Source organism: Danio rerio, chromosome 9, assembly GCF_052040795.2.
Source record: "Danio rerio strain M-AB ecotype USA chromosome 9, GRCz13ab, whole genome shotgun sequence".
NCBI classification, from domain to species: domain Eukaryota; kingdom Metazoa; phylum Chordata; class Actinopteri; order Cypriniformes; family Danionidae; genus Danio; species Danio rerio.
In genome coordinates, this window is record NC_141029.1 from 26777501 (window position 1) to 26791477 (window position 13977).

General features: G+C 36.5%; 1 protein-coding gene across 2 annotated transcripts in view; it reads left to right on the top strand.

Moving 5' to 3' along the window:
• Nucleotides 1-5758: 5758 nt before the first annotated feature.
• slc39a10 (solute carrier family 39 member 10) overlaps nucleotides 5759-13977 on the top strand; it is a 30452-nt gene continuing 22233 nt past the window's right edge. Inside the window, 1 exon segment of one of the 2 annotated variants that reach the window (NM_200671.1) lies at nucleotides 5759-5843. The gene's annotated coding sequence lies outside the window, so the exon portion shown is untranslated. 2 annotated transcript variants of the gene reach the window in all.

Sequence of the window (13977 nt, forward strand, 5' to 3'; positions counted from 1 at the left end):
ATAGATAGATAGATAGACAGATAGGAAATGCTCAGCATAATTGAGTACCATTTTGAAAATGAATATTTCTAATAATTTCTCAGTGAATATAGGCAATGTATTTTGGAGCATTTGAAAAAAAAAACAGATTTATTAAACAGATATATTTATTAAAATAATATTTTAGTCACCAAACATTTTAAAATTAAAAAGATAATACAATTCAATTTAAGCTAAATATTGAAAAAAATATTACAACCTAGAAAAATGTCATCTTAATTTTTCCATTTGTTTTTTTTTTATTTATTTTTCCTCTTTTTTTTATTTGATTTTAATATTTTTTCTATAACATATACATTTGTATAATATTGAACAAATATTAAAGAAAAAGAAAGGGTTTCACTATTTTTTTTTCATAACAAGGTTGAAATTCACATGGAACTGCTCATGTGTATATAGTGTTTTATAATGTTTTGATCGCACTGTGAGTAACATTGAAACAACCAAAAACAGTCAGTTGAAGTTTCTTTTTTAAATATTTCCCAAATTATGTTTAACATGTTTTCTTCTGGAGAAAGTTTTGGCTAGAATAAAAGCAATAAAAATAATAATAATAAAAAAAACATTTTAAGGTCAAAATTATTAGCCTCTTTAAGCTATATATTGTTTTAATAGTCTACAGAACAAACCATCTCAAACCATCAATAATTACCCAAACCTGTCTAGTTAATTAACCTAGTTAAGCCTTTAATTATCACTTAAAGCTTTATAGAAGTGTCTTCAATACTATCTAATAAAATATTATTTACTGTCATGGCAAAGATACAATAAATCTGCTATTATTTATTCATTCATTCATTTTCTTGTCGTCTTAGTCCCTTTATTAATCCGGGGTCGCCACAGCAGAATGAACTACAACCCATCTCTGGGAAACTTTTACACACTCATTCATACACACACTCATACACTAAGGACAATTTAGCCTACCCAATTCACCCGGAGGAAACCCACGCAAACACAGGGAGAACATGCAAACTCCACACAGAAACGCCAACTGAGGCGAGGCTCAAACCAGCGATCTTCTTGCTTTGAGGCAACAGCACTACCTACTGCGTCGCCAAATCAGTTATTAGAGATGAGTTATTAAATCTATTAGGCCTATGTTTAGAATTGTGCTAAAAAATCTTCTCAAACAGAAATTGGGGACAAAAATGAACAGGAGGGCTAATAAATCAGGGGGGCTTATAATTCTGACTTGAACTGTATATAATAATGCATTATATATATGGACATTTTAAAATGCCATTTTTACAAGAAAGCTTTGGTTGATATTTTATTTTTAAATAATGATTGACTTCATTTATAAAAGATATCTGCTAAATCTAATTGAGTTTAATTTAAATCAAATCATTACTGTATGTTTCTGTATAATTAATTGTGTTCAGTTTGCATTATATTTTATTGTATTTACTGTAAAAGACACAACATTGGTAATAGAGAAGTAATAGAGAAGAACTCTTCTGCTCTGACTGACTTACTGCTGATCAAGTGTTGTTTACAATTAAACCAGTTCAATATTCTGTCACCACAGCAACCTGAGTTTACATTTTATATTCACAATACTGTCTGAAAGTCTTGAATTTTTTGCTTGAAGCTCGTTTAACTCACCAGTTTGACAAGTTTCTTTAGTTTTTTCTGCTTTGAGAAGTTGATCTTCATGGAGCAGTGTCACCTCAGTAGAACAAGGACTCTTCCTGTACATTTGAAAGACTTCTGGGTTGAGGGTGTCTCTTCTGTTCTGGATCCTGCAGCTGTGGTCAGGTTGAATCAGACATACTGCAGTGTCTGCTTTAGGTTTGGAGGAGCAACATCTGAAGAACGCGACCTCCGTCCAGCAGTCAGTGTCCTCAGTGGATGCAGGTCAGCAGACAGAGTCTCTCTCCATCCATGGCTACAGTGTTGAAGTCTATCAGGACATTTACCGCTCTGTGGTCGAGCCCATGATGAAGAACCATTGCGGCCACTGCCGTCCCTACACCCAACAGCTGGGCTTGAAGATTAAACAGCGGCTGTGGGAAACACTCAGGTGTGCTGTAGTGGAGGAGACAGAGCAGGCTGATGGACGAATTATCATCACCGGGAGCAGATCTGGATACAGTATTGCTCCTCGAATCCAGGTAGACATCAGTGAAGAGCCACTGCCTGAAGAGCCCAGAAGAAGAGTCCTCACACCAGGCTGTGTATATACTGTACATAGTTATAGAGCAACTTTACAAGTAAGTTTCATTTTTCACACACAATTATTTCACCATCAGAACGTTGTTGGTGATTGTCAGTAGGTTTGCTCATATTTTTTTAATGCTTTGCTGTGTGATCGTCACATTGTTTTAGGTGGTTTTCTTCATGTTCATCAAGGTTTTCTGATGGGTTACTCGTGTTGCTGGTTGGTCGCTGGACTCTGGTCTCTGTTTGGTTAGGATATGATAGGTTAGGGTACCTCACATGGTTTGCAGCTTGACGTGCTGTGAGGGCTTGTGTGCATTAGTGATGCTGAGAGCTTCACCACGTGTACTTCACAAGTACTGGCAGGGTCACCCATAGTGGACAGGTCTCAGCTGAGATGTCAGACTAAGACAAACCAGCTTACTCTGGACAACAGAAGACCAGAATCTGCAGAATTACAGAAGATCACAGACTGAAGACAATGCCAACAACATCAGAATTAGCTGAACATGTGGAAGTCAAAGGTGGAAATATGGACTGTACAAAACAATAAAATAAGGCAAAATAATAACAATAAAAAAGTTAAGGTGAACAGCATGTTGTGTTTTTTCTTCAGCACTATTCTATACCTACATTTTTACAATGAAATTTGGGGATAATAATATAATAAATATAATATAATATAATATAATTAGGGCTGTCAGTTGATTACACATGTTCATTAATGTTCAATAAAATTAAAATGTACTATTTTACATAGGTAAATATCTATAGGTGTGGTTGCTAACTTTCTTCTATACGTTTTTGTTTTATGTTGAGCAAAAAGTAGAAATTCATACACATTTACAATGACACAAAGGTCAGTATGTCATTTTATTTTTAGGGGGTGAACTGTCTTTTTTTTATTAAAAAAGGTTGACAGACAGACAGACAGACAGACAGACAGACAGACAGACAGACAGACAGACAGACAGACAGACAGACAGACAGACAGACAGACAGACAGACAGACAGACAGACAGATAGATAGATAGATAGATAGATAGATAGATAGATAGATAGATAGATAGATAGATAGATAACACACTAACACAATGGGAGATGTTGCACAGGAAATCAAAGAAGATTCTGTCAGTTCAATTTCACAAAGACGCTTCAAGTTTTTCAGGCTGCATTAGTTAAGCCTTACGCATTCTCATTTTTCACAGCACTCAGAGGTGCTCTGTTTCCACAAGAGTGGCATCCATTACGGAATAAATCCTTTTGTCTTCGGAATGCTGATGTTCACTGTCACAGTCTTGGCTGATCACAAAAGCACAATTCCGTCTATTCTTCAAAGGGATGCAAACGCTGTTGCGCCTCCATATATTTTAGGACTTGTATCTAACACAAAAGGATGAAAATCCCCATGAGACCCGAAGTCTACACTGGAATCCAAAAAGAAGGATGATCCGACTGCACCGTTACACCTTGCTCATGAAATAATAACTCTCTCCATATTTAATATACATAATGTTACTACAATCACACAGACATTCTTTAAAAACAAACTAAATTGTTGTACATGTTATGTTTTGACTGACATTTGTTATTTAGCGATTCTAGTTTTTATATAATGAAATCAATTCAAATTTTTAATCCATATGTTTAAAATACAACATTGTAAACTTAATGTCATGGAAATATCTTCAGGCTCAGTACTTCCTGTTAATGACATTTCAGCATGAAGACTGCTTCTCTGAGACTGATATCTCTTGATGCACTCCAACACGGCATAATGCATACATGGGAAATTACCATTTGCATTATAATTTGACTGAAGGCTATGGTTTGATCTGCAGCTGTTGAAATGTTCTGCTGAACGACAGTAATCTACTATCATATTAGTATTGTAATTACTATTTGAACCCAGGGGCGCCCTAATATCTATAATATTGTTTTGTGTATCATCAATTTATTCATTATGTAATAGCTAGGCTTAAAGCTATTCAAATATTTAGGGTTGGTAATATTTATGGTTTTGAAAGGACTAATTTTGTTTTACCAAGACTGGATACAGTTTAGATTAGTATAAACCGTGATATTTTTTAAAATGATAAAATATTCAGCTTGGTGTGAGCAAAAAAAAAAAAATGAAATTCATGAATGAAAGTTGAAACTTTTTTAGACTGACTGAAACTGTCAAAGTGAATATCAATATGCTACAACTCTCTGCAATAGGCTAATAATGTCTGCATAAAATCATCCAAAATTAAGCCTTTTTTTTTTCAGTTTCAGAATCAGGAGACATTTGGTAAAAGAACAAAAGAAGTGATGAGAAGATGTTTTTTTTTACCATTTTCAGTTCAAAGCTAAACAGAACGGTTATAGTAGGCATCAAGACTATACATTTTAACTGATTTTGTTATGTAATTGCATACTACCTATATATGCTCCTTGTGGGACCTTTGGTAATAAAAAGAAGTCCCAAAACTCAAATGAAAAACAAAACAACAACCAGGGGGCGACTAGGTGGCTCAGTGGTAAGCACTTTTGCCTCACAGCAAGAAAGTTGCTGGTTCGAGTCCCGGCTGGGTCAGATTGCGTTTCATTGTGGAGTTTGCATGTTCTCCCCGTGTTCATGTGGGTTTTTTCCAGGTGCTCCGGTTTCCACCACAGTCCAAAGACATGCACTATGGATGAATTGAATAAATTAAATTGACCGTAGTGTATGAGTGTGAATGGCTGTAAATGGATAAATCGCTGTGTAAAACATATGCTGGATAAATTGTCAGTTTATTCCGCTGTGGTAATCCCTGAAGAATAAACGGACTAAGCCGAAGGAAAATTAATATATGAAAACAACAACTATCATTTACAGTAGATACTATGTTGTTTTTGAACTAAACTACAGCAGATCATGTTAATTAATTTGATGTGGCAATTCTAAATATCTGTGGCGATTCAACTAATATAATCAAATTACCAAACACATGTTTCCTACATAGTGTATTAAACTACAATACACAAAATATCACCGTAGTACAAACTAAAATAGCCTATAATACAGTATTTTTTACAGTTCACTTTAGTTAATATCTACAACAGTACGCAGTAGCATTATTTAAGAAAGCGTATTAATAAACTTTATTTTTTTTACTTTAGTATTTTTATACACGTGGAAGTATACATTAGCTATATACTAAAACAAAATAAAACACGTGTGCTGAATTTTTCAGTTGAAAACTAGGCTACGTGCACTTTCCATAACCGACTAACGTTACAGCTTCTCTCGTGGATGTTACTCAAAAACGCAATAGCACGTTTGATAAAGGCATAAGCATTTTGCAATGCAAGAGCGTACCGCAAATTTTTCGCAATTATAACAATCATTTTTATTATTACCGACTACTGTGACGCACTGCTTCCGCTACAAGCTCAGACCGTCGATGGCGGAAGCACACGTCATAAAGCTCGTTCCACTTTACGAAAAGTGCGTTCCACATTCCTCAGACACGGAGACGAGCGGAGGAGCGTAACCAGTACGTACGTAAACGCCGTTGAGAATGGCGTTTTCGCAGTGGGCTCTGAGTTTTGTGCGGTGCGCAGCGTGAGTGTTTTAGTACCGAGCGGAGAGGAGATGCACACGGCACTCGAGTGAGGTAAACTATATAAAACCCGCTTTGTTTTCACACACTCCCACAACATGGACCCGAGCAGCTTCAGATGGGTCAATGAGAGCAGGGATTTAAGATTAAATCCTGCAATGTTATGATTTTGCTAATAATTTCATGGCTTTCGGCGCTAGCAGTGTTAGCTGCTGCTGTTTAGATTTATCATCTTTCGGTCGGTTGCGCCGTTTAAAAGCTGCTGTTGCATTTTTCTACTGCAGATAAACGTGTTTTGTGTAAATCGTGATTGTTAAATATACATTTTTCCCACGTAGACGTTCATGTAACGTTAGATTTAATGTACCGTGAAGGGGAAGTTTGGGGTATTAATCGCATGTTCAGCATCAGTCATGTGAAGAAGTTAAGGGTGAAGGGGTAATCCCATGCTGTTTTTTTTTTTTTAGTAAAACCACACATTCCTGTTTTGATGGTTTTTCTTCAGCTTGCATATTGATCAGTTTTTAATATGTCTGTTAACATATGCTTTATTATGTTAATAGCACATTTACACTATCAAAGTGCACATTTGAATATGTGCTGTGTTTTGTGGTGCTGTAATAATATGCATTATATTTAATGCCATTTATTTTGCACATATTCTAGTCCCAGACCTTGACACTGCAGTTTGCCTGTAAATGATAAATGTTGAACCAGTAGTTTCCATTATTATCCAGTTTGATGATATTGCAACCTGTCACACTGAAAAGTGTCCAAATCCCTTCTTAGACCAGACTGATTAGACTAGCACACCAGCTAAAAGCAGCTTTTTAAAAATTATTTATTTAACTGAAGTCAATGACTCTTTGTTTTGTAATATGACAGCAGAAAGTGGTACTCAAATAGACACATGGAGTAATTTGAAACTGCTGCTATTAGACAAGCTTGAATCAGAAAACAGTGCCTTAAAATTTTAATGCAGGAAGTGTGAGACGATGACTGGACAAATGGCGGTGCTGCTGCAGTGCTCTGATAATGCCATTTTCCTGTTCAGTAAGTGCACACCTGCATACACCTCTAACCGTGTTACAGAAGCTGGTGTTTGTGAATCTGCAGAGCCTGTAACAAAGACAGATGCTAACTGTGTTCATAGTGTGAAGAAAAATATAACATCATTAAAAGTAGACTGCCAGCAAATGCATTGATTTGTCAAGGACATTTCCTATTCGCCCATTTTGGAATCTGCAATCTATTTCTGTTCATTTTTCATACCTATGCTGTATGTTTAAAAACAGAAATCAAGCAGTTCTGGTTTTAAGTCAATGGAATTATTTAAATTGATAGATAATATTAAATGAAGATGTAGCTGGTTAGGGGTGACAATGTCAGTTTGCCAGTAAAGTTTATAAACAATGTACTGTGTAACACAGTGGTATAAGTTGGGGCTACCACCAGTAGCATAGCTGACAAAAGTATCCCCCATCTGCTCCAGAGAACTTATCACTCAATTTCAAATACATACATGTGGGAAAAAGATTGTTTCCCATATTTTTACATTTGATACTGAAAACATTTTCAGAAACAATTTTGTCCACCCCTAGATATTTTAATAGTACCTAGACTTTTTAATAGTACTTACTGTGCATAAATACAAAGTAGTCTCATTAGCTATGTTTTTATCCACCTATTTTTATGTGCATTTTGGATATGTGAATGAAAAATGGTTGATGAAAATGCCAAGATACTCGTCAGTCTAGAAAATGTGCATAACAATGTATGTGCATAACGTTTATCCTAAGAAAAGATGAGCATAAACTACGATACAAACACTTTTACCAAACAAATTCTAAAAAATGTGTGTGAATAGACAAAGAAGCAGGCTGAGCACATTGTGAAACATCTGAAATGCTGTTTTGGTCACTCTAAAATGCTTTAACCATTTCAGTATTAGTGTTTTATATTATATTATATTATATTATATTATATTATATTATATTATATTATATTTGCAGCCAGACAGTAATTAAAGCCGTATTCAGTTCTGATGGACATCTAGAAATGTAAAATATGTCAAAATTTTGTTATTGTAAGAAGTAGGATGTGGTAGAGTGAGATGATAGATGCAGTGGATTAATTTGTCATAAAATCCATCCTTCTAAACAGTATCTCAAATACATCTACTTCACTGGCAACAATAGATGCGAGTGTGATGTTTGCTTTGGTTTATGGAGATTGCTGGTCCAGTGTGAGAAGTAGGTGTTGTCTGACTTGTCCGCTTTTGTTTTTACACTCCTCCCTTGACTCCCACTGCCAACTTTTGTCTACTTTAAAGGCGAGGTGTTTGGCATTTCAGATGAGCTTAAGAGCTTGAGACTGTGTACGTTCTTGAGGTGCTAATTAGTGGAGTTGTTATGACGTCATTTTCCTTTGCCTGTAGAGTCATTAGTGGCATTCAGGTTGAGCTGATTACCTCAAAATAACCTGGCAGCAGAAAATAACTGTTCAGCGAAGTTGACAGATTTTGATAGTTCAATTGTATTTATTTTAATATTTATGGGACAACACAGTGGCTCGGTGGTTAGCACTGTCGCCTCACAGAAACAAGGTCGCTGGGTCAGTTGGCATTTCTGTGTGTAGTTTACATGTTCTCCTCGTGTTCGTGAGGGTTTCCACCAGGTGCTCCGGTTTCTCCCAAAGTTTAAAGGGTCACGAAACACCAAAACACATTTTTTGAGCTGTTGACAGTCGTATATGTGTCCCACACTGCTAAAAACACTATTAGGACACCTATATTTCACTAAAAAGTGTAAATTGGTTGTTTTTCCGTTATTTTAAGCAAATTCGTACTTCCTGTTTGAAACGAATTTTTGAAGCTGCGTCACGGTCATGACATAATAGCGTGTATTCCAGCGTGCAGACTGGGCGTCTGTGCCTGAGTGAGTCTTATTACGTCTTACAGTGTGTTGCATTAATGCATGAGTAAGGCTTGGGTCAAACCAATCAGCGCACTCTATTGTGCAACTTCATTAATATTCATTACTATCACCGTGTTTTCAGGACAGAGACGCCACGTTGTGTTGGCAAAACAAGCGTGAAGTGTTGCTTTTATAGTTTGCTGCAGTTAAGTTTCGTTTTCATTTTCTCTCTGTGAGAGCTCAGACTCACGTGTGGATTACAGTGTACGCGACGCGCGACAACAATAACTTACGTGTCTAAGGAGGATTATTGTTTACCTGAGAGCTGTTCTCATCTGCAAACGCTGGGATCTGGAATCGTTTGTAGTATTCTCTTCATAAAGACGCGGCTCTAGTTGCTGGTGATTGTCCTGTCTCTACAGATTTGGTAAGTGAGCGACCAGTGCTTTTTGTTTATTCAGTTTGTTCGTATCTAACAAACTATTGCACAGAGTGTAAACACGTTAGCACCACAACCAAACTTTAACCTCGTGTAGGGTTTTTACCGCATTTAGTGACCGGAAAAACACGCGCGGCTTTCTGACACTACCAGCCGAGTTCATCTAAGTTTCTGGGAAATGCAGAGGGTTCATTCGCCGTGCGGTATAAAACATTGCATGAAAAATACACGCTTAGAGCAGCTCCTCGAATCAAATATCTCGTGTGTCGCGAGGGGCATGAATGAATTCCCTGAATGAAAGAGCCAAACTGCAGTTAAAGTCCACCATTTAATAATTTGGCTAATAATTCGACTACAGATGTCCATGTAGGTTAAACACCATCACATTCTCCTGTATGTATGTGTGTGTGTGTGTGTGTATTTTGACTGAAACTCGCGCGTGCCCAAATAGACACTCCCACACCCTCCCACTTTAGTTCCTCCGACACTCCCCCCTAAACAGAGCTGGACACGCCCACTTTTCTGACTTTTTCCAAAGAAGAGGTGTGAAAACACCCTGCTGAAACGAGGGGGTTTCATGGCCCTTTAAAGACATGCGGTACAGGTGAATTGAATAAACTAAATTGGCTGTAGCATATGTGTGTGAATGAGTAAAGATGTTTCCCAGTACAGGGTTGCAGCTGGAAGGGCATCCGCTGTGTAAAACATATGCTGGATAAGTTGGCTGTCAAAAATGTTTCTGTCAATGTTTTCAAACTGTCATATTTGATTTAGCAAAGTCACACAAGTGGCAATTTCTCACCGGTCACTATCTATAACGGAAAAGTGTCACATCCATAATGAAGCTTTTTCCAATTCCTCATAAATGCAAAAATGTCAAATAAAATAAAATCTTTTTGTTTTATAGTGAGCAAACTCTTATCAGATTGATACAGATTGATATTTTTCTGATCCTAGAACTCTGTGGTTAGTAGTTTTGCAAAATATAAACAGTTGCTTCAATATAATGTTAACGTATACTTTCTATGGGAATTTATATTTTGAGTTTTTACTGCAAATGTCACATCCATAACGCTGGAATTGCTCCTATAATATTGATCGATGATAAATGGGGAAATGCTGGATGAGATACATGGGTGAAATTTTGTGTGCAAAAACATCCATAGTCTATTTTCAGTAGCACAGAATATTACAATTATAAAACCCCAAAGGCAAAGTCTTCAGTTGGGCAGTGTTGTAAACCTGTTTTAGGTGTGGGCAACTTTATCTTTAAATTGGAATGATTTTGTCCACTGAAATTTGCCAAACAATAATAGATACTTTAATACTTCATATTCTTAATACTTCACCTTTAATCTGAAAAGGCACATTTCTGGTTCAGTTCTTGTGTCATAAACTGAAAGCAACAGGCAGACATTCCTAAGCATTGATATTTTGTTACAAACCAGGTGGTCTGTTAGATAATAGTGATGCACAGACAATTTCCTTTAAAGGGACATTAGCAGTAAACACTTTAATGCTCTCACCCTCAGGTCACTGCAGACATTATTTCCCCTGTGGGATATACATATATATTTATTTAATATATTTTATAAATACTTTAGTAAAATGTGCATTTTTTATGTTTAATTGAAAAAAGTCATATGGAATAACATGAGGCTGACTAAATCAATGTTTCTCAACTACGTTCCTGGAAGACCACCAACACTGCATGTTTTTGATGTCTCCTTTGTCACTCATTAAAGCTCTTTCAGTCTCTGCTAATGAGCTGATGGTCTGAATCAGGTGTGTTTGGTTGAGGAGACATGGAAATGTGCAGAGCTGGTGGTCCGCCAGTAACGTGGTTGAGAAACACTGGACTAAATGACTTTCTTTAAATTGTATTTTTGAGTGAACTACCCCTTAAACTGTCATCTTGTTGATTTTTTCTGAAATCTATGAACAGTAGTCTCAAACGAAGTTGCTTTACACGACGACATTAAATAAGACTTTGTGTTGGCATTGCATCATGTAATATTCGCAGGCTTCGCGTTTGGTAATAAGAGCCAAACACTCACATGGCCAGCTATAGGTGCCTCTACTGAACTGTTAAGCATACGAACACGCTTGATCTGACAGATTAAATGAACATGTGCTCAGTGGGTGGGGTCTTGTTAGGGATAATATGCATTGCATGTACATTCTTGAGATCAGGTCAATTTATATAACTTCAGGTAAGATTTATATAACATGTAGATAGCATTCAGCATCTATATGTATTCAGTGTAAAGTCTGTAGTTATACTGTAGAGTACCAACAGTCAGGAAAAAGATAATAACACACGACATCCAAAGCCTCAACTGAACTTCCTTCCTGAATTTGGGGCAAGGTGTGGAGGTTTTAGTCATAATGAATGCTCGTTCTGATCCAGGGATTAAAAAGCACTAAACATACAAAAACAAATATATTTGAAGTCAGGACTTGAATATCACCACAATTTTGTGCCACGTGGCTATTTTAACAGTGTTGCTTAAGCTGAGAAATTTAAGATGTGTAACATTACAGTTTATGCCATATCCTGTTTGGAAAAAGCTATTAAGTCATAGCTAAGACAGGATGTAAGACTTTTTTGTTTTTTAATCCATGGCACACAGACGTTTCTTTTTTATAATATTTACGAAAGCTTTATTTCCATTTCATGTAAAGCTAGCAACTTTATTCCAGTAGATAATAGTAGGTGTGTGTATAACATATTTTGGAACATATGATTTATTTTTGTGGCAGTTGAAACATGCAAAGATTTGGACTTTTCAAGTACATATAGGCTACTGTCTCAGTGCTTCCCACACATAGACTTTATTTGGGGGGCAGCCCAGGTATATATAAGTATTTTCGATTACAGTTTTTTTTTTACTAATATTATCATCCTTTTACAATTTTTTTTTTTTTGTATCCACCCAAGATAACCAAACATCCGTGTTCCATTAACCAATGGAAAATCTTCTCTCGCCACATTTCATACTGCTCATTGTGTGTGCGCGAGAACTATCAACAACACTTCCTCAGACAGTCTCACGTGCTCTGCATAGACCCAAAGAGATGTAACTTTTTGAAGCTTAAAAATGCGTCCAGTCGGTGTTTTTAAATCTACCTAAAATGTTTGGAAGTCGACTTTTGCTTTAACTTTCTAAAGTTGTTGCGTTTTTGCATTACCATTTTATTAAAGAATATTTTCCACTTGGCTTCGCAGCAGACAGCACGTACAGATGGAGAGAAAAAGTAAATCATAGATTCTTTAACCTCTTAAGGCCCACTGTGTTTTTTTACATGCATTTTTTATTTCTCTTTGCTACTTGGGCTTATTGGAACCTAATTAGAATAAAAATCTAAGTATCATCTTTTAATATGATGTACTTTTAAAGAAAAATTCTGTTGTGGTCTCGTGGTCCGAATTTACATAAAACACTTTTTCCTGACTGTTTTTTAATACATATATTTAACTTGCATTTTTTGAACTTGCTTTGACTATCAGAGAGTGAAAACAGTTTTTCCCCCCAATTTGGACAGTTAACAATAAGTTTTGGGACATTTCATATGCTGCAAAACAGTTTCAAGATGACACTGTATGTCTGTAACAAAATCAAAAACATTCAAAGTATTTTAAAAATCGAAAATATATCTATACTATTATAGAAATAGCAACACGTGTGGCATGACATTACTTTGTTGCAGAAACGCTATTGGTTAAATGCTGGCCACGTAGAACACGGAAGCAGCTTATGTGGTAAAGTTTAGACCGGATTAGGCATGGGACGATAACCGCTTTCAAGGTATACCGCGGTTTGGAAAAGTCAAGGTTTTAATACTGCCAAAATTATCTGTAATGCCATTTCCAAGGTATATGTTTATACCTTGGAAGGTATAACCATTTATGTGCTGTGGGTCAAGGATGTTTTTCAATTCGGCTGTCATCGTAAGCATATTTCAAACCTGTGGAAAACACTGTATCTGATTATTGTTTTAGTGCGTGTATAAAAAATAATATCAGTAGTCATTTTCAACTGTGTGAGTTAGTCTCTGCATTATGTCCTACTTGTGTTTCTTAGTAGTTTCGCTAATAAATCTCTCCTGTATAGCCCCCGCACACCATTGTTAAAACTGACCTGACAAGCGTTAAAAATTCCTCTGATTAGTATCTGGCCCTCTCTTTGTTAATCAACTCTCTTCTTTTCAGATAGTCTGGATAATAGCCCTCTGGTGTCTGATGGACACGACAGAATTAGTTCCTACATGGAAAATCTAAAGCCATCAAATGTTCTCTCCTTCATCATCCATAATGATGATGGACCATAACTTGCGATGCAGGCTTCTTCCTTATGATTTTTAAGATTTGCTGCTGACATTTGTGGCCAATTTAAAGATGGTGTGATGAATCGCATAAATTTGAAAGCAATACAAAGAAATTGCATGTGACCAGATATATTTTTTGGACAGACTTGCTTAGCACAAAAATGTTTAGATTAGTGGAGCGGTTTTCCTGAATGTATGGACGTGTCAGAATGCTTATACATCGCCTTAAGGTTTTTTTTTCTTTCTATATCTGATGGCTACTTCAGGGCATATTAGCAGAAATCTCTCCCTCCACCCACTCCAACAACACCCACCTACCAATACTTACAAACACACACATGTCCAGTACTCCCTCCCCTCTGCATTAAATCACCACACTTGAAGAGTTCAAAGCATCAGACCTCATTCCATATTGCAGTAGAAGAGCGTTCCCTGTTTGATTTGTCTGCATATGACCTGTTCCTCCACCTATTGAGACAGAAAGAGGTAAGCTGTCGCGTGCACC